The sequence below is a fragment of the Gracilinanus agilis genome, chromosome 1 (genome assembly GCF_016433145.1).
Source record: "Gracilinanus agilis isolate LMUSP501 chromosome 1, AgileGrace, whole genome shotgun sequence".
Taxonomy (NCBI): Eukaryota; Metazoa; Chordata; class Mammalia; order Didelphimorphia; family Didelphidae; genus Gracilinanus; species Gracilinanus agilis.
Genome location: NC_058130.1, coordinates 317,221,926 through 317,247,999, shown reverse-complemented (window position 1 = coordinate 317,247,999; position 26,074 = coordinate 317,221,926).

Genomic DNA, 26,074 nt, shown 5'->3' with positions numbered 1-26,074 from the left:
TATATATATATATATACAGCTGGGGGAAGTTGCCCAGAACAGAGTCCGTTGGCGTGAGATGGTTGCGGCCCTATGCTCCTAGGGAGTCAACGGGAATAACATAACACATGTATTTATATATTTTTCTTAGAATTCTTTAGAGATCTAAAAGCACTTTGTTACAATCTCTGCATTGATATCATACTCAAATGACATCAGATTCAACCTATACTTGATGGATGATACCCAAATAGCCCTCCTAACAAAGGCCTAGTCCAGTGGTGCCCTTAAATATAAACAGATTCCTGCAAGTTGCATATTGATTTAGAAAACCATTAATTAACATTACCTATGTTGGAATGTATTTTTATTCAATTTTGTTAATCATTTTCTAATTATATTTTAAATTAATTTAGCCACTCTGGATAGTTTAGTTGATCTCTTGCTTCTTCCCTGAGTTTGATGCCTCTGTCTCTTCTTGAAGATTTCTAGTAAGGGGAAATGTTCTAATTTGGAAGAAAACCACTTCCATAGTTTGCATAGCATTGATCATTAGGAAATTTTTCCTTGCACAGATCTGAAGTTTTTTGCTTCTGTGACTTTATCCTTTGCTCTGAATTCTACCCTATACAACAAATAAAACAGACCATCTCTCTTCTGCATTGCATATCTTTAGCTACTTGAGGACAGATCTATGTCTCCTCTAATACTCTCTCTTCCTTGATGAAAATCATTACTTCTTTCTTCTTATCCTCATGAGATGAAATGGAAACTCTTGGCCATACTGTTCACTTTTTTTGGATGCATCTTGGTTTATCTATATTCTTCATAAAATGTGACACCTGGAGCTAATGCAATACTGCAGATGTGATCTAAGAAAAAATACATTTCTGCAATTATCAACCCTTCTTCTTTTCTTAAAGTGTCCTAACCCCAAGGTCCTTTTGTTGTTCTCTAGTTGTTTCAGTCATGTCCAGCTCTTTATGACCACATTTGGGATTTTCTTGACAAAGATACCAGAGTGGTTGCCATTTTTTTAGCTTATTTTATAGATGAGGACATCAAGGTGAAAAAGAGTTAAATGGCTTGCCCAGAGTCACACAGCTGGCATACAAGGCCAGATTTCAACTCAGTTCTACCTGACTCCAGGCTGAGTGTTCTATACATAGGTCACCTATCAGTCCTCCCCCACCTCCCCAAGATTCCATTAGCTTTGCTTTTATGGCTGCTGCATTGTACTGTTGACTCATCTTTACCTTTCAGGACACTAAAACCCCAATATCCTTTTCATATAAACTGCTAAATTGACTATGCCTCTCTTATTTATTAGTTTAGGAATGTAAAAATAAATAATGATTTGCTCAAAATCTTTTAATACTTGGTATTAAATTTTTAAGTCTCATTTTATTCCCAAAATAATCACTAATTTTCATGAGTTCCATTTTTAAAATCTTAAATTTTTTTTTGTTTCAAAAGGAACTCTAATCTATTGAGCTTAAAAAAAAATAAAGATAGCATTCCTAGATTTGTGCCACTTTGAAAGACTAAGAAAAAATATCTGGCAATAGTATAACAGAACAAGGAAAGTGATGTTTTCTGTATTTAGTTGCTCCCAAAATCCTCAGTGTTTAAAAGACACACATGCAAAATAAATGAGTTAAAGAAAAAAAAAAGCAAACAGCTCCCAAACTTGTTGAATACAGATTTTGCCTCATGAAACATTAGCCTAGGAGATTAGACTATTTAGATTTCTTTATAATAAGTTTCTAGTTCTCTCAGATACATTTTTTCTATAATCAAAGATTTTTGAAAACTGGAAGTTTTTTGTTTTGCTATCCTTTCACATATGAATATATTTTTCCTTAAGAAGTTATTTAAATTATCACAAAGAGTAATTTTCTTTCATATATTACTAAAATAGAGAAATCTAAACTAAAGAAAATGAAAAGCAAAGGAGGTAGATACAATGTAATGTTGACTAACATCCTTGCTACCATGAAAAAGTGAGATGTTATTCAATGCATCTGACTCTAATTTTGCATAAATCCCAGGTATGAATCCCTGGGTCAAATATCTAAGATGTGCTAAGGCATCAAATCAGTCATCAATATAAAGTCCTAAATGTATTTCTTCTTTGGTAATTATGTCAAATATAGTATTAGTACCTTGCCATTTAAATTTTATATCCTAAAGATTTGTAGCAAAACAAATTTCTAACAATAAAATTCTTCATTTTAAAAAGCAAAATCTTTTACTTTACTTCTTTTTGTACATATATTCAGAAATATAATTTGACTCCAAACAGATGATTCTACATGGGTAGGAATTTTATGACAAAATTATATTGTCTGATTCAAGATATAGTAGTAGTTGTAAGTAGAATGACCTAAAAATCATTCTTTTACTTAGAAGTAGAAAAACGTGTCAAAATGAAGGCCAGTTAGAAAAAATGTGAACACATTAACTTAAAATTGAGTCCTTATTCTAAAATATTACAATGCAAATTTAAAATGGATTTTTCCCATTTTCTGGGAACAATGTTCTTAGGAAGAGTATGAATAATGTCTGCCTCCCCCCCCACCCAATGCTATAACATACAATTCAGATAATCCATTTTCTCCAGAGAATCAATCAATTTGAATTTCTAAAACTGAAAAAGTTAGACATCTTTAGATGAAAGAACTCTACTTACTGTTTTTGATTTGCTTTTTTTCCAAAAGATGAATTTTTCAACATATATTAGATACCATGTTTAAGTGAGTGTTGAACTAAATATGCAGGCACACATGTATGCATGAATGTTGTATATGTTTTTTGTTTATTTTCAAATATAGTTTCAAAGTACTTCCTGATCACAGGCAATAATCAAAATATTTCCTCTTAAGTTTAAGTATCAACATTTGAAATGATTCCAATTTATTATGTTAATTGCTAATTGTGTTCTTACTGACTTGGCCTGGAATGGTAAATTCACCAAGCCGAATGATGAGATTTAAGAATTTTTACAGCAAAAAATAATGTCCTGAATTTGGAATGCTGAAAATCACCTTTCCTTTTCCTACATCCTTCTGTTTACAATTCATTGTGTGGTCGTTATTGTCTAGGTAAAGCTGGACCCTGGAGAAGTGCCTACGAGAGGAGACCTTTTTCCCCTATCTAACTTTTCCTTTCCTAACAAAATAAAACCTAGCTATTCTACAATAAGTGCTACCTGATCTTAATTGAGCTCCAAAGAGCTCGGGTCAATTTCCCCTCCTGGGCTGGGGACTACCGGCTGGGCTACCTTCCTTCCCTTACTCTGGCTTTCCCTTCCTTTCCCTTCCTTCTCCTATCCTACCTTCCTTCTTTCTCCTATCACCTTTATATCTTTCCCATCTCACACACTGCATTACTTTTCTATTTTTTATCTGTAGCAATTCGCATAGTTCTTTGTGTAATTTATGATACTATGTATAAAAATGAGCACTCTGTATATATAGGAAGTGTAGCAGACAGAGAGTTGGTCTTGGAGTCCTCAGAAAGACTCACCTTCTCCAGTTCAAATATTGTCTCAGACACTTATTAGCTATATAACTTTGTATGTCACTTTACCCTGTTTTCTCTTTTGTAAAATGAGCTGGAGAAGGAAATAATAAACTACTCTAGTATTTTAACCAAGAAAGATCCAAATGAAATGATGAAGAACTGGATCTGACTGAAAAACTGAACAAACAAAAAAGAATATATATATGTATACATATATGCATATATATCCAGATATATCTATATATGTATGTGTACACGTGTTTATACCCACTATGTTTAAAATTCTGTGTCATCCAGAGGGCAATGGAGAGGCAATATATAGGGGGCCATGCCTCTATATGATTTTTTGGGGTCCTGAGCGGCGTGGTGGCATAGGATGGTTAAAGCAGGAGAAAGATAATGAGAACAACTAGACTAGTGGTTAGCCCATGCTGTTCCAAATTCTGTGGGCTTGGGAGTTTATTATATACTGATTTCAAACAAAGAACACAGCTATGAAGGGGTAACAGATCATACATAACCCATTAAAGTCTAAAGAGTAAAGGTATAAGTACCAAGACAATGGCCAAATTCCAACCATCAATTAGTAGGGATAATTCTGGGAGAGGAAATATTTTTATGGAGATGCTCACTTATTGAGTTCTGTTTTCCAGGATTATAGGCACCTGGACAAATAAAGTCAAGACTGAAAGCTCCATACTTATCTAAGTATGCAGACTTATCTTAAGTAATGTTTGTTAGGGTTCAGACTTCTTAATTATCAAGGAGAGGAATCATTAACTCAGTAGATGCTGGTCTGCCACTTCAAAGTCTTCCAATAGGAGTTCTAAGAAAGGTGGGGATCAAAACTGAGTCAAAAGAGGAGCCTCAGATTTTTATCTTAGATGGCCCATTCTGTCTGCATTCCTGACATGCAGTGCAGAAGAATCATACACACAGTTTTACTTGCTGATGATTTTGTAATGGGATCCAGATAAAATATCTGTTACAGACTCTATTTCTCTAAATGACTCCTAATAGCCTCTTGGAGGGATCAAGTTGATTTTGAATTAACCTACCTGCTGGTACCAGAGGTTTTCGGGGCTCAGGTGACCAGAACCAAACATAAAGACTGCCTCAGTCTGGATAGGTCACGTAGGGAATCCAGATAACAGGCCCTAAATTTGATCCTATTTATCGAACAGCTTCCCACAGCAATACATTTTGGATTTAAGCAGACTTCAGTATTTAATAGACATGAATGTACCTCCAGCTCAACATCATTGTCTCCATTTACTTTTTTGTCTCTTCTGTAGTCTATAACTCATATCATATGTGACTTCTCCTAGAACCAATTCTGAACTGAATTCTTCCTTTTTTCTTTTTTAAACACTTACCTTCTGTCTTAGAATCAATAATTTGTATTGGTTTCAAAGCAGAAGAGTGGTAAGGGCTAGGCAATGGGGGTTAAGTGACTTGCCCAGGGTCACACAGATAGGAAGTGTGTGAGGCCAAATTTGAACCTAGCACCTCCTGTCTCCAGGCCTGGCCCTTAATCCACTCAGCCACCCAGTTGCCCCCTGAACAGAATTTTTTCACATTTTCCCTCATTGTTAAAAATAAAATAAGTGCCTTTCAGATAGACTTCATACAAGTATCTGTGTGTATATGTGTGTGTGTGTGTGTGTGTGTGTATCCACCACATATATTTGGTAGGTAACAAATATTGGGTGAATTGATTTATTCATTGCTCCCACAGGAGTATCTTTGAGGATACCTCATTTCCAGACATACTTATTATATGCATAATTGATATTCACAACAGATTATATTTTACTAGCCTTTGTCAATAGAATTTTTTTCTTTTTTAAAAAAATATCTTCTGTCTTACAATTGATCCTAAGCATCAGATCTAAGGCAGAAGAATGGGAAACACTAGACAACTGGGATTAAATGACTTGCCCAGGGTCACATAGATAGGAAGCTGTTAAATTTAAATTTAAACTCAGGATTTCCTATCTCCAGGTATGGTCTCTATCCTCTGAGCCATGTAGTTGCTCCTAGAGTTTTTTTCTTTATGGTCATAGCTAGCTGTTTCACTCTTTCTTTACAATGTTCAATGGGGTTATTCAGGGTCAGAATTTCTCTTTTGCTTTTGGTCTCATTCCCCATTTAACTATCTTTCTAGTCTATACCCAACAGCATACCCTACTGTCTATAGTACTCAGCAACTGAAGAAAAAGCATTGTGAGGGGCATTCTCTCCTGCAAAGATAGCTTTGCACATTCATGGGAGATGTTAACAATGAAGGCAGCAATGAGAACTTTGAAATGGCAAATTTAAAACCTTAAAACTGAGAGGAAGTAGTGCCACACCTAGAGGCATGAAAGTGCCAAATGCACACTGCATAGAAGAGCTCACAGTTATTCTGTCTTCTTTTCAAAAAAATCCTTAAGGTTTATTTGATCAAAACTGCTGGGGGAAATGAAAAGTTCTCTGGCAGAAACTAGGTATAGAATAGCATCTCATACCATATATAGCAAGATAAACTTGAAATGGATAAACTTAGTCACAAAATGTCATATTACCAGGAAATTAGAGAAAAGGAAGAAATTATTCAGATCTATGGATATAAGAAGAGTATATAATCAAAGGACAGGGAAGATTGACAAGACAAACTGTATAATTTTGATTATTTAAAATATTTAAAATGACATTTTGCAAAACCAAACCAATGCAGTTAAAATGAGAATGGAATTAGGTATCTGGGTAAATTTTTTATATTAAATTTCTCTAATAGAGGTCCCTTATCCAGGATATATAATGAACTAATTCAAATGATTAAAGGAGGTGAGCAAAGGGAGAAATCTAAACTGACAACAACCATATGAAAAAATGCTCCAAGTCACTAATAACTGGAGAAATGTAAATTAAAGCAACTCTACCCATCAAAATAGTAAAGATGACAAAAGAAAAAATGATAAATATTGTAGGGGCTGTGGGAAAATAGCCACACTAATGTACTATTGATGGATCTGAAAATTGGTTAAACTATTCTGGGAGGCAATTTAGAGGTATTCCTCCAAAGCCACTAAGTGGTCCATAACCTTTGAAGCAGCAATACTTATACTAGGCTTATACTCAAAGAGAGTGAAGAAAGAAGTAAATGACACATACATATAAAACTATTTTCAATAGCTCATTTTACAGTATTCTAAAACTAGATACTAAAGGAGTGTCAATCCATTGATGAATAACTAAACAAATAATGATGAATGATGTAATTTCTTATTATACCATGAGAAATGATGAAATAGTATCAGAGAAAACTGAAAAGACCTCTACGAACTGATGTCGAGTGAAATACTAAAATAATTTATACAATGATAACATTAAAAAATTACTTTGAAAGGCAACAGAACTCTGATCAATGTAATGATAAATTATGATTTTAGAGGGCCAAAGACAAAATACTCCCCTCCTGCCAGAGGAGAAATGGACTTAAAATGCACAACGAGATATGCCAAAGTGAGAATTTGTTTTGCAATTCTATTCCTATGATTAATAAGTGGTTTCCTTTTTGATTATTTGATGGAGAGCGAAAGAAAAAAAACTGTGAAAAGGTTAAAGTAAATGAAAGTAAACAAAGAAATCTCTAAGATTGCATTGTGCTATATGGTTCCTGACTTTCAGGAATTTTTGTCTATGTTTTTATGGGCAGTTTAAATTTCTTTTTGCTGGATTTTTTCATCTATTTTTAAGGAAACCAATGTTCATTTAAATAATTTCTCCATGTGCTTGTATCCCAAACAAATAATTGGTCATGATGCTGTCTGTAATTTCGAAAAGAGTTTCTAGTTTTCCCTTCTACTTTTCTATTTAGTTGGTGCTAATGAAGTTTTATTTCACCAGCATTGATCATTTCAGCATCGCTGTCCTTTCTGGACCTCTCTTCAATTTATTTCAGGAATTTACAGAACAATTCAAAAACAAAGGATTCTATTTCATGTTTTATTCTTTTGTTTAATTGTTTGACCTTTGAATACATTTCAAAATAAAATCTAGGTTCACAGGATTCATTTCTTGGTTGAATGTGCAACAAGTTCATTTCTACTGGGAAACGAACCTGGTGCCATTCTTTAAACATTTATGTTAATGATGTTTATGGGATATCTTGACAGGCTATATTGTTGAATCTCAGGAAATTTAATTTTCTGAAAATACATGGAAGTGAATTTTAGTATAAAATAGAGCCTCTAGAGGGCAGTATTAAATTATTTCAGGTAATAACATTTTCTCATGCAAATCACTAAATATTTGAAGAGATGATAGTCATGGTTACTTGCATAGAGATGTTTTCTTTTTATAATATTTTCCATTGAAGGGAGTAACTATTAAACAAACAAACAAAAAAAAACCAATCTTACCCAGGAATTGGGCAATGTTGAAAGTTACTGAGATTCTAAACTGAGTACTTCAATTGCCAAAGAAAGGTTTTAAATGACTGAGTTTTGTATAGGCTAATGGCTAGTGTTATTAGGGCACATGAAACATTTTAGGTACTTCCCAAGATATGAAAAGATTAATGTGGAAAAACAAGGACAGGAACATTTCTCTGTTACTTTCTCAGGTATTGGTGGGAGCAAGAGACAGGCTCCTGAAAGTTGTTCAGGTGGATTAGCTCAAGCCAGGTATACCTGAGTTTTTATCCTGTGATTTGCATGATGGATTTAGGAATTAGTATTGTTAAGGCTTTGACATTCTTTTCAGTAAGCTATTCAAACAGTCTTTTTATCCAAAGTAATCTGTATCTTATGAGAGATAAGTTAGGGAGGGTTATATCACCTTCAGATAGTTTTCTTAGATCTTCCATAAAGGAAAAAGCAAATACAAAAGACAATTGAAGCCCTCCATGTTCAGTGCACTTATGGGACCTTTCCTTACATAGACGCCATGCTGCCAGCCTGGTGGCACTGAAGATATTTTTGAGCTCAAGGTGAATCTTATGGGCTGCTCAAGTAGAGAACCACGATTTACAGTTTTTCATTTCTGCTCTATTCTTTGTCAATGTATCTTTCCAAAGTTATAAAGTCAATTTGATTTTTTTCCTGAATAATCATGTCGCACCCTGAAGTGATAAAAGAAGTTTCAAGTTCCCAGCTGCTTTCTTATATTCAAAAATGGTTGAAAGCATCAAGGTTTTTTTTTTTCTTTTTCCCTCCGCTTGTTGTTGATATAAAAGGTAGGATCAGCATGACTGCTACTGCTTTACTAGTCTTTTTGGCATTTTCTGTTTGGTTTTGTAGGAAATATTTCCTTTTATAGAATGAGCTCCCAAACTGAAGAGAGAGGAGAGAATTCAAATGCCTTTTCTGGAACTTTCTCTGATGGAAAGATTAAATCAACATTTTAAAATGGGTAGCAAACTCTCCTAATTCAAAATAAAGTACTCAAGAAATGAAATTTATATAATCCGTGATAGCTATGTCGTGGTTAGGTTAACACACATAATGCAACCTGCTATAGACTAGTGTCATTTCTCAGAGTGGAATATGACAAATATTTCAATAAACCTCTTAAGGTCTAAATGAAATAGACAAAAACACACACATTCTTTATATGTAATATGAAGAAAAGGAGGTAGGAGTGACATGTGCAAGGATGCATACAGATCATCCAGGACTTAGCCAGGAAGATATAAATACTTATCTTTCTGTCCAATGTGCTGATATGCCCAACGGAGGAGCTTATTTACTTGACTATAGTCAAATAAATATAGACCTGCACATTCTCTGAGTTCAAAGGGGAAAAAAAGCTTCATCCATTCATTTTCCCCTTTGTTTCTACTGGAATCAGCAGCCTCTATAACAGGAAGCACTAACATACCCAACATGGCTCGGCAAAGCATTAGAGTACATGTGTTTCTGCTGCCACTAAGCTCCCAGGACAACAACAATAAAATCTGACATTTTTCCTTCAGAGTAGGCTTTATGGTCTGTATGGGCACATGGGATTATATGCAAATACACTGGTGGCCATCCTCATTTTTTTCTATGCCTTACTATAGTTGTTATGAAAATCCTGGTAAAGGTCACTGAATAGGAATAGGAGGTTAAAATATTCAACTCTTCTCTCAACTTACAGAACATGGTTTGTATGAATATAAACTAGAAAAGTGAAGGAAGGATTTTTAATATCCTGGTCACCATCATATAGCCTCCACTTTCTTATCACCTGATACCTGAATACAAGAAGATGTTTTTACGTAGTCATTCTATATCGATTCTTCCACAAAGATCAGGAAGAAGAAAATGAAGAGGTATTTACAGACCAATGTGACCAAAAATAGGGAGCTCTCAGATGATCTCACATTTAATAGATGCTTGTGCAAAAGATCTATGTTGGGGCAAAAAAAGAGATAAAAGTAGGGATATGATTACTGTTCAGGGAAGATGGAATAATAATGAGACAGAAGGCAGAATCACTTAAAACTCATATGGCTTCTTTTATTTCTATCAGTAGATTCTTTGTAATGTTTGAGGAAAGAATAAAAGGAGGGAGAGAGAAAAGGAGGAAGAGAAGAAGAAAAGAGGGGAAAAGGAGGAAAGGAAGGGGAAAAAGGAAAGGAAGAAAGAATCCTAATGGGAATGGTGCTTTTGCCACTTTGCCTTTTATCAGGGATAGAACAAAAAGGTCATTGAAATACATCATTAGGTAAGAAAATAAAAAGAAGGCACCAAATTACCATTAGTCAATTCAAGTCACCAAGACTGGACAAACCATATCCTGGGATATTTGGGAAGAAAAACCCATGAAAAATATTGCTTCTATTGGGGATCTTTTCACTAGGCCACAGAATATCCACTGAAGAAAGGTAGCTAGGAGATAGACCAAGTGTTTTCCATCACTTTTTTTTTAATCTTTGAAAATTTTATTTAATTAATAAATTTAGGATATTTTTTCATGGTTACAAGATTCATGTTCTTTCCCTCCCCTCCCCCTACCCCCTTCCCATAGCTGATGTGCAATTCCACTGGGTTTTATATGTGTCATTGATCAAGACCTATTTCCTTACTACTGATATTTGCACTAGGTTGATCATTTGGAGTTAATATCCCCAATCATTTCCCCATCAACCCATGTGATAAAACAGTTGATTTTCTTCTGTGTTTCCACTCCCAGGGTTCTTCCTCTTAATGTGGATAGTGTTCTTTTGTCATAAGCCCCCTTGAGTCATCCTGGATCATTGCATTGTTGCTAATAGAGAAGTCCCTTACATTGGATTGTACCACAGTATATCAGCCCCTGTGTGTAATGTTCTCCTGGTTCTGCTCCTTTCACTCTGCATCAATTCCTGGAGGTCTTTCCAGTTCACATGAATTCCTCCAGTTCATTATTCCTTTGAGCACAATAGTATTCCATCACCAACAGATACCACAATTTGTTCAGCCATTCCCCAGTTGAAGGGCATCACTTCATTTTCCAATTTTTTGCCACCACAAAGAGTGCGGCTATAAATATTTTTGTACATGTCTTTTTCTCTATGATCTCTTTGGGGTATAAATCCAGCAGCAGTACACTGTGGTAAAAGAGAATGTAATGGAATTCTGTACTAACAGCAATGCAATGACCCAGGACAATTCTGAGGGATTTATGGAAAAGAACGATATCTACATTCAGAGGAAGAACTACAGCAGTGGAAACAGAAGAAAAATAACTGCTTGAACACATGGGTTGAGGCGGACATGATTGGGGATGTAGACTCGAAACTACCACACCAATGCAACTAACAACAATATGGAAATAGGTTTTGATCAATGACACATATTAAAACCAGTGGAAATACACATCTGCCACGGGGGGAGGGGGGAATCAGGGGGTGAAGGGGAAAGTAAGAGCATGAATTATGTAACCATGTTAACTTTTCAAAAAAATAAATATTAATAAATATTTTAAAAACCAAAAGATAGACAGTCTTTTAAAGGCCTTTGGGCATAGTTCCAAATTGCCATCCAGAATGGATGGATCAATTCACAACTCCACCAGCAATGCATAAAGTCTCAATTTTGCCACATTCCCTCCAACATTTATTACTTTCCTCTGCTGTCATTTTAGCCACTCTGCTAGGTGTGACTTCTTAAGGCTCCTTCATAGCCAGTTTCCTCAGGTGAGAAGACTGAAGACTAAGGGGCAAGAGTGCACTAACATATGAGCCTTCTATCTCCTGTTCAGCACATTATGTTTCTTGAGGAAAGGCTTTTTTCTGCTAGCCCATTATCCCAGCTGAGATATGGAGAACTTCACAAAAAAAAAAAAAAAAAAAAAAAAAAGAAAAGAAAACAGAAAAAAAGCCATTTTCCCTTTTATTTCAGGGCTCTCATTCTTGCTGTGACTTTGAGGGCAGAGTAATGATAATTCCCACTCAGTTATGAACATTCTCATTCCTGGTCAAACTCTTCAGATTCCAGTGACACTGACATTCTAGAGATCACCATCTGAACCCCACTCACCCCATATCAATTGATTTTTATCTCCATCCCTTTCAGCCTCCCTACTCCAAAGTTTTCATCCTAAGTCCACCTATCTCTTCCACTATGCCCTCTGGAAATCCTATTTCTTAGGCAACAAATTTCCATGCATCTTAAATCTATTCCTGCCCTACTCCTTCCATATAGTAGCTTTTACTGAAACTTGGCTTTCCCCAATGATGTAGCTTTCCTGGCTTCACTTTCTAGTACTAGTTATACTTTTACTCATTCTACTTGTCTCACTGGTTGAAGTGATGGAGTTGGAATAGTTCATGCTCCTCAGGGCTCCTTTTGGGTTCATCTCTTCTTCCTCCACTCAGTAACTTCTTCTTTGAGGTTCATGCTATTCACATCTACCACTCAATCAAAATCATAGTAATGGCTGTTTATAGATCCCAGGTCACACCTTTACTTTCTTCATTGAGTGCAATATTTAGCTTACAATTTTTCTCTCCTTCCCAACTAGTATATGGGCAGGACATACTAAGGGATTTCAAAATACATGTGAATTCTCTCTCAGATACTTTTAACTTCTCAGTTCCTGGTTGAAGGAATCTGGAAGAAACTCTCTAATGGGGTGTCTCTTAGATCTGCCTTTATTCCTCTTCTGCTCATGATTTGGATGAAGACATAAATACTATGTGGTTAAATATCCATATTATACAAAGGTGGGGAGAAAAGCTAACTCACCAGATAACAGAATAAATAGATAAAAATATGTTTGAAGCAGGGACCAAAGTTAACAATATGAAACTTAAAAGGGAAAAATTCAAAATCCCATACTTTGATTTTAAAAAAATCAACCTGACAAGTATGGTGTATTAGTGGACAGCAAGACTAAAATGAATAGACAGTAGGACATGGCATACAAAAAGAAAAAAGGGGGAAAAAGAAAGAAAATAAAAACAAGTCTAACGCAAACTAAATCTACATTTTAAGAGTCAAGTAACCCAGAATAAAGGAAACAATATACCCTTTACATTTTGCCCTAATAAAAAATTTAACAAATGTTTAGAAACTCATATTATATTAGGTAGATAAATGTACACAAGGTATTTGAAGTGTGAGAAAACCTTCGAAACTAGGGTATCATAAGGTGAATCAAGGACAAAAAATATAAAGTTTGAAAGGTGAAAAAGGAATAAGGAATATAATGAGTGAAAGAATATTGACTTCAATATAGAGTTAGCAGTTTGGATTGATTGATTACATCTTCAGTATTCAGTACTAAGTATTGCATTTTAGGAAGTAAAGTGACAAACTAGGGAAAATCTAGAAGAGGGAGATCAAAGTGGTGAGGGAATTAAAAGCATGCCCTGTTTGGAGAATTAAAATTAATATCCAAATACCTCAAGTATTATATTTATTAAACTTATTAATAATAATTTAAAACAAGAAAAGAGGGAGCCAACCCAACCACGCACCTGGGATAAGAGAATGAGAGGTGGAGTTACACACAACTATATACATAATGTGAACAAGCAAAGTGGTGGAGAGAGGAAAGGAATTTGGGGAAATACTAAAGGAATTCTGGGGTCTGTAGACGGTAGGACTGGAGTATAACATTTTCTAATTATACACTATGAACACTTTAAAGAAATAAAAATTTCCTTAGTAACTATAGAGAAAATCAGTGTTCATGCCTAAAACCATAACAATATAATAAAAATGATTATGTTATATAAACTTATATGGAGAATTCAGGCTGTAGAAAACAAACAACTAAAACGAGGTCAACAAAAGAGTAATAAGATTCATTTTGAGGAATTAAAATTCTATAATTCCAAGGAAAATTTTTTAGAAAAAGAAAGAGATAAAACTTAAATTATTTAATATTGTTTAAAATAGAAAGATGATCAATGAATCAGTCTCTAGGAAAAAAAGAATCTGTAAAAATTGAATAACTTTACTGAATAACTTCCATAACTTAGTTTTTGACAAATGTGAGAACATAAATTATAAGGGGAAGACATCTTTATTTGACAAGAATTATTTGGAAAATTGAAATGTAGATTAGCAGAAATTAAGTTTAAAACATCTTATATCACATATCACAAAAGGCACAAAATGTATATGACAAGAATACTGAAGATCATACTGACAGAAGGGATCGATATCAGGTGGGTTTCACAATGCAGTGATATAGAAGTGGGATAGAAGGAGAAGACCTTATAAATAACACACAAGGACATTATAATCTATCTATCCATCATCTATTATATATGTCTGTGTTTTTCTATCCCTATCTCTATCATCTATCATTTATCTATTTAGCTATCATCTATCTTTACCCTCATGAAAGACATTAAAAGAATAACCTATTCAAAAAAAAAAACAACAAATAGAATATATTAGAAAGAAATAGAAACAATGAGAACAAAACAAAGTTAAACTTTTTGGAAAAGGACATAAAAAATACTAATGCTTAAAGTAAGAGGTTGGAGAAGACATGAACAAGAAAGATTCTGAACGAAGAGCGACAAGAGTCAAAAGACTTCAAGAAATAGATAAAGAGAAAAAATAAAGAAGAATTAACAAAATTGGTCAATTCAAAGATAATAAGCCAAGGCAGATAAACAGGTTTAGAGACAGAAAAAAAACAATTAGAAGATGCTAGCATTAGAGTAATCAAAGTAATCCCAAAGAAGTAACAGCAGAGACAAACTACTGACTTAAAAGAAAATGGAAGTGGGGCAGTTAGTTGGCTCACTAGATAGGGAGCCAGACTTGGAGATAAGAGGTCCTAGGTTCAAATCTGACCTCAGATACTTACTTGCTTAGTGTGGCTGTGAGCAAGTCATTTAATCCTCATTGCCTACCCCTAACTGCTCTTCAGCCTTTGAAGATAGAAGATAAAAGATTAGAGTGGAAAAAAAAAAGAAAATGAGAAATATCAACACAAAAGATATAATAAAGTAAAATACAAGTCTAACAATTTTAAACATAAATGGAAAAAGCAATCTAATGAAACAAAAGAAGCACAACACAAAACACAATTGACTACAAGACCTATTTGAAAAGTGAGAATATACAGAATAAAAATAAAAGGTTAGATCAACATTTCCTACACTTCAGGTAATTATAAGAAAGCAAAGGTTGGAATTGTACTATCAGGCATTTGTAAAAACAAAATTCTTCAACAGCATAGAGAGTTATACAAGGAAATTACATTTTACTTAAAGAACCCATACAGAGTGAATAGATATCAACATTAAATATATATTCATTAAGTGAAATAACTGCTAAATTAAAAAAAAGAAAATCTTAACTCAAAAAAGACAGTTGTACAATTATTAAAGGTGATTTAATGTTGCTGTCTAAAAGGTAGACATATTTATCTGAAAGAGAAACAAAAATAAATATAGAATTTAATAAACTGTTGGAAAATTGAGAAGCTGAAAATATTTTATGAATGAGAAATTTACAAATCTATAAATTTCTCAGCACAACATGGCACCTTTAAAAATGGGTCATATAATAGAGACCAATAAATTAAAAATGAATGTAAAAATGCAGAACACAAATTGCAAAGACCATAGCACAATAAAATAGTGATTAATATAGGGATGTTGTCAGTCTTTGGACAATTAGAATGACCTGGCACTAATTGCCCACTTCCTCCTTGAGGGCTGTTATGATGCTGACACTGGGACATAGATAGAACCGCTAAAATTAACTTGCTCTTTGGGCGGATTAACCTGGAAACCACCCATGGACCATGAGCATAAAAGCACTGTTCTATGGAATGAATGGAAAGGAACCTGGGACCTCAAGGAAACTCTATGCTGGATGTTTTTACAGTCTTTAGAGTTTATACTCATAGTCAGTGAGTGCGTTTGTAATATATTATTTATTTAGCTGAATCCTCAAGGTCCAAGTGGTCCATTTCATCGATGCTGAATTCCATTTGGGCCATGGGAATATTAACAAAACACTGAACCTTATGTAGAAAAACAAATATGACATTATGAGAAATAAACAGTTCCAAGAACAAATTATAAAAATAATTAGTGTCTAGGTTAAAGATAAGGGTAGGGACAGGAAGAACCAGTCATTAAATACTAACATCAGAGATAATGGAACAGCATACCAGAAGGTCTGGAATGCAACTAAAGTTTTCCTAAGATGAAAAATTATTTGTATAGAAACATACATTTCCAATGTAATCCAATTCAATTTAAAATACTGTGAAAACTGAAAAATAAATTCGAAATGAGAAAAGAAAGAAATCCTGAAAATTAGAGAAGAAATATATAAATGGAAAACAAAAATATTATCAAAATCATATACAACTAAAAGTTGAAAATGAACAAAAGTGATAAACCAGAACAAAAATAAGAGGAAAGAACATGCAATTATTAATAAAAATAAATATATAACAAAATGAAATGATTAGAGAGAAAAAGAATAAGCAGAGTTAAAGGAACCTATATTCTATCTATCTATCTATCTATCTATCTATCTATCTATCTATCTATCCAACATCTTATATATAAAAGAACCACTGATATACTATAAAATTTGAGAAAGTAAAAGAAATGGGAATATTTACAAAAATATAAAATACTCAAATTAGTAAGTCACAAAACAGAAATTTTAAACAACCCAATGTCACATACACACACACACACACACACACACACACACACACACACACACACAAAATTGACTCAAGCCCAGAGGAACTACTAAAGAAACAAACCAGGTCCAGAGTAATCAACAGGCAAATTCTATCCAATTTTAGAGAGGAATTACTTCATGTGGTAGACAAGTTATTCTTTTAAGAATTAAAAAAGAATATGATCTAGCAAATTGCTTTCATGAAATAAATTTAGTTCTACAGCCTAAAATAGAGAAATTTAAGGCAAAGAAAAAAGATACAACATTTTAAAGTTAAATCTTCTAAAGTGACTCTAATAATTAATATAAAAATCATTATGATCAGGGATATAAATGTAGTATAAGATCTAGGAATAATAAATACATCTCCCATCCTTCCTTTTTTACTTTGAGTCCCAAGAGGACAATTGTTGCACCTCCCCAATAGAATTCCTAGGGGATCCTTGAGGTGTTGAGCATGATTTTTTTTTTGTATTATATTACACAAAACTCCCATTGGTGTATCCCATCATTATAATTTTATATCTAACAGCCAAACTCAGCATTTATGAAGTTGTATTTATTAAAATCATATAACTATAGGTTCTATAAAATTTTCTTTCCCATAGTTTGTGACATAGTCTCCCAGAAATATATATAAAGTTCATGGGAAATTGGGAAAGTACATGTAGCAAAGTGATAATTGACAGATCTTGGTTGCTAGAAGTTCTTTTCCCCTCACCCTGTGATATACATGAAATTACTCTTTTAGCATGATATATAGCTTTTCTATAAAGCTCAACATCTATGTGTGTAAATGTGTATGTATGTATATATCTTCTATATGTAATACCAAACTTATTTTTCCTCATTGGGTCTAGTTTGTCCTTAGCCCTCAGTTAAGATACTGGGGCCAAACACTGCTGTTTAAAGGTATACTTCTAGAATTATGATGAAAAAGTACAATATATCTAGTCCTCTGAAGTTCTTGTGCAATCTCTCCTGAGTTGGAAAAGGAGATCAATATCTGAGGCCAGTGTTGACATTTTTCTCTATTCCTATTAAGCTATGTCTCGGAGGCTTGGCTGGAAAATTTTCACCACTAAACTGTAAGATATATGAATTCTGGGTTCTGATTGGATTGGTATTTTATACAAAATTGATAAGGCATGAATGGCCAGTCTCTAACAAATTGGAGCATTCTTCCTATGTGGCATTATTCAATTATTTCAGTAGTTTTCAAGGCTATTCATCAAGTACTTTTTCATACTTAGTCTAATGTCTATGAATGGCAAATTCATAGACATTATACTTATAAAAGTAAAACAACTATTAAAAATTAAAATTAGTGATCATAACTAAAATGATCTAAATCAGATGATTATATGATTAGGTGCAGAAAGTCTTCAACAAAACAAAACAAAAACAAAACAAAAGTTCATCAAAGTATATATATTTAAGTCTCATATTAATATGATAAAATATAGATCTAAAACACTAGCATTATTTACAATGGGGAAATTGTGCCTTCACAATAGGTAAAAAATAGTTCCATATTATGCTATTTACAACAATAAGAATTACTGACCTCAAGGAGACAGAATTAACTCTATTAACTGGATTAGATGATAGTTTATTTGGGAAAATACCATAGAATGAAAAAAAGAAACTAAATGAGATCATCAAATGTTAATGAAGTATCTGGATTAAAAAAACCAAAATCCAATAGTAATGATGAAATCGAGAAGAAATTTTTATAAAGGCCCTCTTGGGTCTCAAAAGAACAAATGGAGGGTGGGAAGTGGATTAACCCTAGATCTTACACTACATTTGTATTTATATAAATCTCTTGTTTAGTTAAAATATTCATCTCCTGTGAAATCCTAATTCAAAGTAATTACATAATGCATGAAATAGCTGTGCATCAAAATACAAATGTGTATTCAAGACATAAAAATAATTACAAAATACCTTTTATTTCTATAAAAGATCCTTAAAAATGAGAGTATAGGCTAAGCGAGAGTTAATATATCAAAACATAAATATGAAAATATATGCAATATTGTATACCTATGGACCACCTACTGTTTTGGAGTATGTATGCATAAAAGAGTAGAATGGTATATGTATATGCAGAGTGAGTGTGGATGTCTTCTAATATCCATTTTTTTAGGATGTAATTGTTCTTTGGAGGTAGCCAAATAGTGCATTGGATAGAGTATTGGACAAAAGATAAAATGAAATTAAATTTGTAAAATGCTTTGCAAAACTTGAAACATTTTATAAATTCTATTATTTTTATTACTTGTAGAAGGGGAGGAGAGGAATAAAGAGGAGAATAAGCAGGAGGTAGAGTAATTTTGCAATATTCAGTCAATCAGACTAGCATTTATTAACTACTTACTATGTGCTGAGAATTAGGAATAAAAAGTCAGTCATTTCTTTCAAGAAGCTCACAGTATAATGTGCTTATTATGCATAATTATGTACATACATAGCAATTATATACAAACACAATATGTACAGGGTAAATTGGAGATAATAGACAGAGAAAGGGCACTAGCAATTTCATGCTAAGCATTCACTTTTTATTGTTTTGAGATCTTTTTGCCCCAACCATATCTTTTTAGTAATTGTGAAAACCGTTTTTTTTTTTTTTTGGTTCTACATCATTTGTTATAAATCTTTTTATACTTTTTCTAAATTTGTCATTTTTTGTTTCTTAAAATATTGGCATATTCTATCATATTAAAGTACAACAATTTGTTTAACTATGACTCAAATAGTGGGAATCTACTTTGTTTCTTAAGCCCCAAACTTTTATATTTTGCTGTATATTCAGACATCTTACCAACGATCTCCTTGGAATATATGCCTAGTAGTAGAACTTCTGGCCAAAGAGCATAAACATTTCATTCACTTTATTTGAATATTTCCAAATTGCTTTACAAAATGTTTATACTGATTCACAACTCCTCTAATTATATATGCCTGTTTTTCTGTAACCTTATCAACATTGACTTTTCTCACTTTTTGCCAACTTTGTCAACTTACTCTGTGAAGTGAAAGTTTAGTTTTTTAATTTGAATTTTTCTTATTCATAGTGATTTTTTTAATAGTTAAAAATTGCAATTGTTCTTTTGAGAACACATTGCTTATAGCTTTAGACCTCTTACCTATTGTGTAATGGTTTTTAGTGATATATTTCTATTAGTCATCTAAATACCTTGAATACCAAACCCTTGTTTGAGAAATTTCATATAAAGATTTTTCCCCTAATGGATTACTTTTTTCTCTTTTGTAGATGCATTAACTTTTTACAAATGTTTTCTAATTTAATTTTAATAAAATATTCATTTTTCTTACGTAATTCCTTCAATCTCTGATTAAAGAATTCATCTGCTATGAAGGTAAATGGTTTGCTTCTCTTCTATATGCAATGGTATGATATTTAATATTCATGTCATATCCATTGTGAATATGAAATATAGTATAACTATAGTGTTTTGGTTTAATTTTTGTCAGATTGCATTCCAGTTTTTCTGATAAATTTTCCATTTTTTCCCTATTAGAGTTATTTTCTAAGCTCTGGGTTATTGAGTTTCATTTTTAAAAATTTTCCCTCATATAATCTGTTCTACTGATTTACCAGAAATTGGGGAACTGCACCCAGAATTGAAGCAATGAATACGAAAAAAGGAGAAACTAACAGTTTAAGGAAATGAAAAGAACTTGTGTCAGAGTACAAAAATGAGAAACAGTGGAGAGAGTGAAAAGACATGGGAAGATGTTCAAGAATGAAGATCATTGATGCTGCATTAAGTGAACTCCCTGATGCTATGGAACATTCTTAGGGACTTAAAGAGTAAGCAATAATTGATGATATAGACCAAAGATTGGATTATCAGGGGAAAAATTATTATGAATAGGGCAGGAAGTAGAGGAAAATCTTATGAAGAACTTGATGAATTTATAAGATGAGTATCCATTTTAGCTGTTGATTTCCTCTCCATATGAAGGTTATAGACTTACCAATTGACATTAGTTGTGCCACTCACACCTCACTGAGAATGGATGATTTTAATCTCAGTAATTGGGAGCACAGTAACTGTCTTGGAGTGGTGTGACTTGGGTGGCATGAATTAGTTGTCTTAAACTGTTATGAGACAGAGGTATCCCTTTCTGCTAAGTCTATAAAATGATTCACCTGCAGAGTTAGTCTTCCCCACCTTCCCAGACACTTTTCAGATAGAACCAGGGAACCTAGAGCAAAGCTCAAATCAGAGTTCGCAGGAGTAAGACAGTAGTTGGAATCTATTATAGCATCCTAACTCAGGAGCCATTAATGGATTCCTCAGAAGCAGGGGTACATTTTATCCATTGTGCAACCAGTCATCACAGCTGTATTAAAAGGATTTCTGGCCTCTCAGTTCCTGGACCCTGGATTCTTGGCCCTATTCTTGGGAATTGGGGAGGAGATAAACTGCATGCCATGTAGACCCCTTCCTTTGCTTTGGATTTTCCAACCTTTTTTCCTTTTTTCATAGTTTTTTTTCTCTGCCTGAATGCCAGACTGACAGACATGTATTGACTTCCTGTCAATTCAACTCAAATGCCATCACCTCATTAATGTGTTCATTATGCCTTTTCCCTCTCAAACCTCACAGATCATTTGTTTGCACCCATCTTTTGGATTTATCACATCTTATTATGTATTATAGTTGGCACTGGGGAGAAATAAAGATTATTCTTGATATTGGGGGAGGTACAAAGTCTAGATAACACTTAGATACAACATAGGAACCATATCTCTACAAATTCTAAGATCATGTATTACCTAGACTTTATATTTACCCCCAATTAATAACAATGTTTGGTGAATTTAGTAACTAGGTGATTAACCCAGCAAGTGATTAATAAATGCTTTTGACTTCAATTGAACAAAATGTAAATGAAATTTGCTAGGCTTATTGCCTCACATTTCTTAGACTTACCTCTTATATTGTGAACAAAACCAGGAGTTAGTCTTCAGGTTGAATCTAACAGAATCTTCAAATTCAGTTGCTTCCATCTTGATTATATGTCTTTATCTTGGACTTCAAATCAAGGGAAATTAAATTGCAAAATGTCCTTTTGTTGAGGAAACATGACTTTGCTAGAAATTCATAAAAAATTAAGAATGGTAATTTTTAATAATTGAAATTTTCTTAGGCCCTTTTTAATGTAAGTTTATCTTTGGAGAATTGAGAAATCATTTTTTTGAGTCCAGGCCCTAGCACTCTGTCTACTATGTTACCTAACTGCTTCTAGTTATCCAGCTAAATATATCTATGTATAGGGACATATATTATATGTATATATTTATTGGCATATATTTATTTTTGGCATATATATTATATTGGCACATATGATATATTTATTGGCACATATTTAAAGTATTATGATTAAATTGTGTGTATATATGTCTATATACACTCGAATATATAGCTATAGTTTAAAGCTTGAAAAGATCTAAAAGGCAATATAAGCTAATGCCTTCAATCAAAATGACTCAAAATTTAAATTAAGAAGGGGTAGGGGCATATCTATATTTTTAATTTTATTTTATCTTAAGATCATCCATTGCCAGTTTAACTTGTAATTATGTACTATAAATTTCATGGCTACTCACTGCAATAACAAAAAGTTTTTGAAAAAATATTCTCACAGTGGAGTCAGGAAATCCTTTTTTTCCCCTTCTTTTTGGATAGACAAATAATATGTGTAAAATAATTGTGATCCTAGAAAAATTTCTAAGAAGTGCTATAGAATGAAGCTGTTTATTTTTTTTTCTTGACCTACATGTACCCAGAATAGTAAGAATAATAGTGAGAGTAATCCCTAGAAAGTGAAAGGTAAAGTGGCACACATTAAAATGGTTCAACTTACATTAAAAAAAATGCTTTGTGATAGGCTACCAGAGAAGAGTACAACCAAGATTAAAAGGGAGCTAAAGAATCTACAGGTTAAAATAAATGGTACCAGAATATGTCACTTTCTCTTTGGGGACAAAATATTATTACATAGTTAACATCCCAAATGCATTTAAATCCAGGGGAGAGAGGCTAGAGTGATTTTTATGTAGCATTTAGATTAGTATTTCAGTTCTTTTCAATAAAGTAATCAAAAACCACCCACACCTTGTAGTATTAGTATAGAAAGGAAAGAGAGAAAAATGGGTTGAAACATAAGTAAGAAGTTGGTTTTGCAAAAGTTGGTCTGGGCACATACTCAGAACCTGATGACAGTGGGTTCTGGAATCCAGAGGGAGAATTTGAAGAGGCAGCAACTGCCAGGAGGGCTTTTTGCTTCCTGTCCCTGGAGCTGAGTGGAGAGAAGAAATCTGAGCTCTGTTGTTCCTGCTGTGATAAAAGCTACAGTGAAGTTGAAGTGAAGTGTTTATACCTGCTGGGAAGTACCTTTCCTTACTAAGAAGATTAAATTGAAGAAGATCTAGCCTGATCTAATCCTGAGACAGTGTTGATGGGGCCTGAGGCCAAACTCAGGACCTGGCCCAGCTGGGTTGAACTCAGTCACCAAGAGTTCATTTCTTGGCCAGTTAAAGATTGTTAAACAGGTAAAAAGGGATTTCATCCTGTAAACCAATCGGGTGGATTAATTAGGTTCAGGTGTAGACCGTGAGGTTTGGGGATCTTAGCCAGAGATAGGTAAGGGCTTAAGGAGAGTCAAGAAAATGAAGAATTTCCCTTGAGGGAAATTTAGAAGGGGGAGTCTAATTTGAGACTTCTTAGAGCTAGGGAAACCCTGTTCCTTATTTCTCCCTCTCTTAAATAGAGGGAGTCCTTTCAGTAGCAAAATTGAATGGGAAATAGATATTCTGGAGGCTACAGTGATTTCCACGAAACATTAGAAGAGTTAGACAAAGACCTTTATGGATCTGAACAAAAATTGTCAATGAAGAGAAAATATGGAACAATTATGGTCTTTGCTGGTAGAAGAAGCATCTGTTCCCATTGAAGAAAGGCATTTTTTGCGTGTGAAGAAAGGTATTGTGTTTTATTTGAATAGGTTGAGTTTAAAATCCCTATGGAAACTGTAATTTGAAATGACCAATAAACAACTAGAGATTCTGGATTGGAATTCAAAAGAGGACCTAAAGTTGGACATAATGTATTTGCAAAGAGACTATTTAGAGCAAGGAGAAAGAAAAGAAGAACATGTTAAGGAGAGTGTATACACATTTTAGGTCCTGTGATCTTGGGGATCACCTTGAAAAAGAGACAGAGAAGAAGTCATTCAGGTAGGAGAACCAAGGAAGAGCAATATATGAAAATGCAAAGAGGAGAAAGAATCCAGGAATGGCAGGTGGTCAATTAATCAATCAGTAATGTCAAATGCTACAGAGAATTCAAGAAGAATCAGAATTGAAAAAAGTCTATTGGATTCGAAACTCATCTTGCTAATGCTTGATCTATACAACACTCAATCTTGATGTTTCCTCCTGCTCCTGATCTTTAGTCTCCTTCTTACTGCTTAATCCTTTCTCCATGTCACATTATTTGACTATTATCATCACCTCCTTCCTGGAAGATTGTCTAAAGGTGAAGGGCAAATGTCACCAGAACTTGATAAGGGAGACCTTATTAAGAATTCTTATTGGAAAGATATATGGAACACAGAAACATTTGGAAGCAAATGTTTATGACTCACAGCTATGGAAAATAGAATGTATGTTACCATGTGTTCCCAACTCAATCTCCCTAGGCAAGCATGTGAGTAGTGTTCCAGATGCACAATGTGATGGGTGACCTCTTTAAGGGTTGGGAATGAGGAAAACTACATATATATATATATATATATACATATATATATATATGCATGACCATAAGTAAAAGGTCATATAGACAATAAAATACTAAACATATACACCAGATTATATATATATATATATATATATATAAAATACTAAATATCAATATACACCATCTACATTCATGTTCATTTGGCATGCAATATATATATATGTGTGTGTGTGTGTGTACTTTTATTATTCAATCATGTTGCAAATTTTGTTACAACTAAATTACAATCAAAATGACAATCCTCGACTTGCACATGGATCCAGAGTCCCCTCTGAATACTCTCTAGTCCTCTAGAGGTCCTTCTTTCAAGAATGGGAACCACTTAAAAAAGTCATGGTGTAGTATATGGGACAATATTGTCCATTTGATGAATGTTTGGATCACCATAGCATGGCACTGATAACAATTGTCAAAAATTCTGAAATAGATGAAAAAGTGTTCATATATGCTTTACTGGGCTCATGTAACTATGACTGACTGGTAAGAAGGAAGAGCTAAAGAATGCACCATTTCTTATATGATGAAAAAACATGAATTAGACATAGGGGTGACTTTTCCTGACTTGAGTAGTGCTATAAAACTCTTAAGAATAATGCTGATGTTCGGAAACAGGGAAGTTACAGTCCATGTGACTCTGTGAGTCATTACAAATGCAAATATCTGTTGTGGATCAAGGACACAGCAAACACAATTTAATTGCAATGCAACTTGAATCAGGGCCTATGTTCTATATATGTTGTATTAAATTCATATCTTTGGCATTCTCTACGTTGCTGTCTCTTCTCTCTCTTTTCTGGCTCATTCTCTTCAACTGTCAAAAAACCACAGCTTTCTCATAAGCCTTGTAAATAATGTTAAACAAATGTAAATAGATGCTAAATGAAGAAGCCAAACTCTTATTAGGGGGTAAGGAAGGAGGAAAATGTACTATTTATACCAAAGTACAGTTTCATAACCAAAACTCTTTTTTTTAAAAAACAAACTCATTGTTTTTATTATTTTAAAAAATTTCTTTGAAAAACTTAATGACAACAATAATAGTTTACATTTATATAAGCCAAAATACTTCCACTGAACTTCAAACCCTATGAAAAAAATGTAGGCAGACAAAATAAGCAGTCTATTGTTTGCTCTAATGCATATTTTATGCTGTATATTATTTTTGTTTCTATAGCCCCATTGTCTAGAATTGTGCTTAGAATGCTAGTATGAACTTATTAAATGTTTTTCTTATTAAGTGTAATTTAACAAGATGATTAAAATTTTTCCAGTAAAATTGACCTCTAGATATTCAAGGTTAATAAAAAAACAAATTTGTAAAGATTTACTTCTGCTTCCAGCAAATCTATACCCCTCCCTACAACCCTACCTAAATTCCTCCACTTCTCATATTCATGGCTTGTCCCTTCCTTCTGCATCCAAGGTGGCTACATCCCCTAGAAGAAAGGAACTGTGAAGACTCTATCATGCCAACATTTCAACATTCCTTGGAACTCCTTTATTCTTCATGATCCTGTCTACTTGATACTCATCTTGACTAATGTTTGTTAAAATCTCAGTCTCCTAGCCTCCTACTATAATTCAATTCACCTGTCTAGGTCC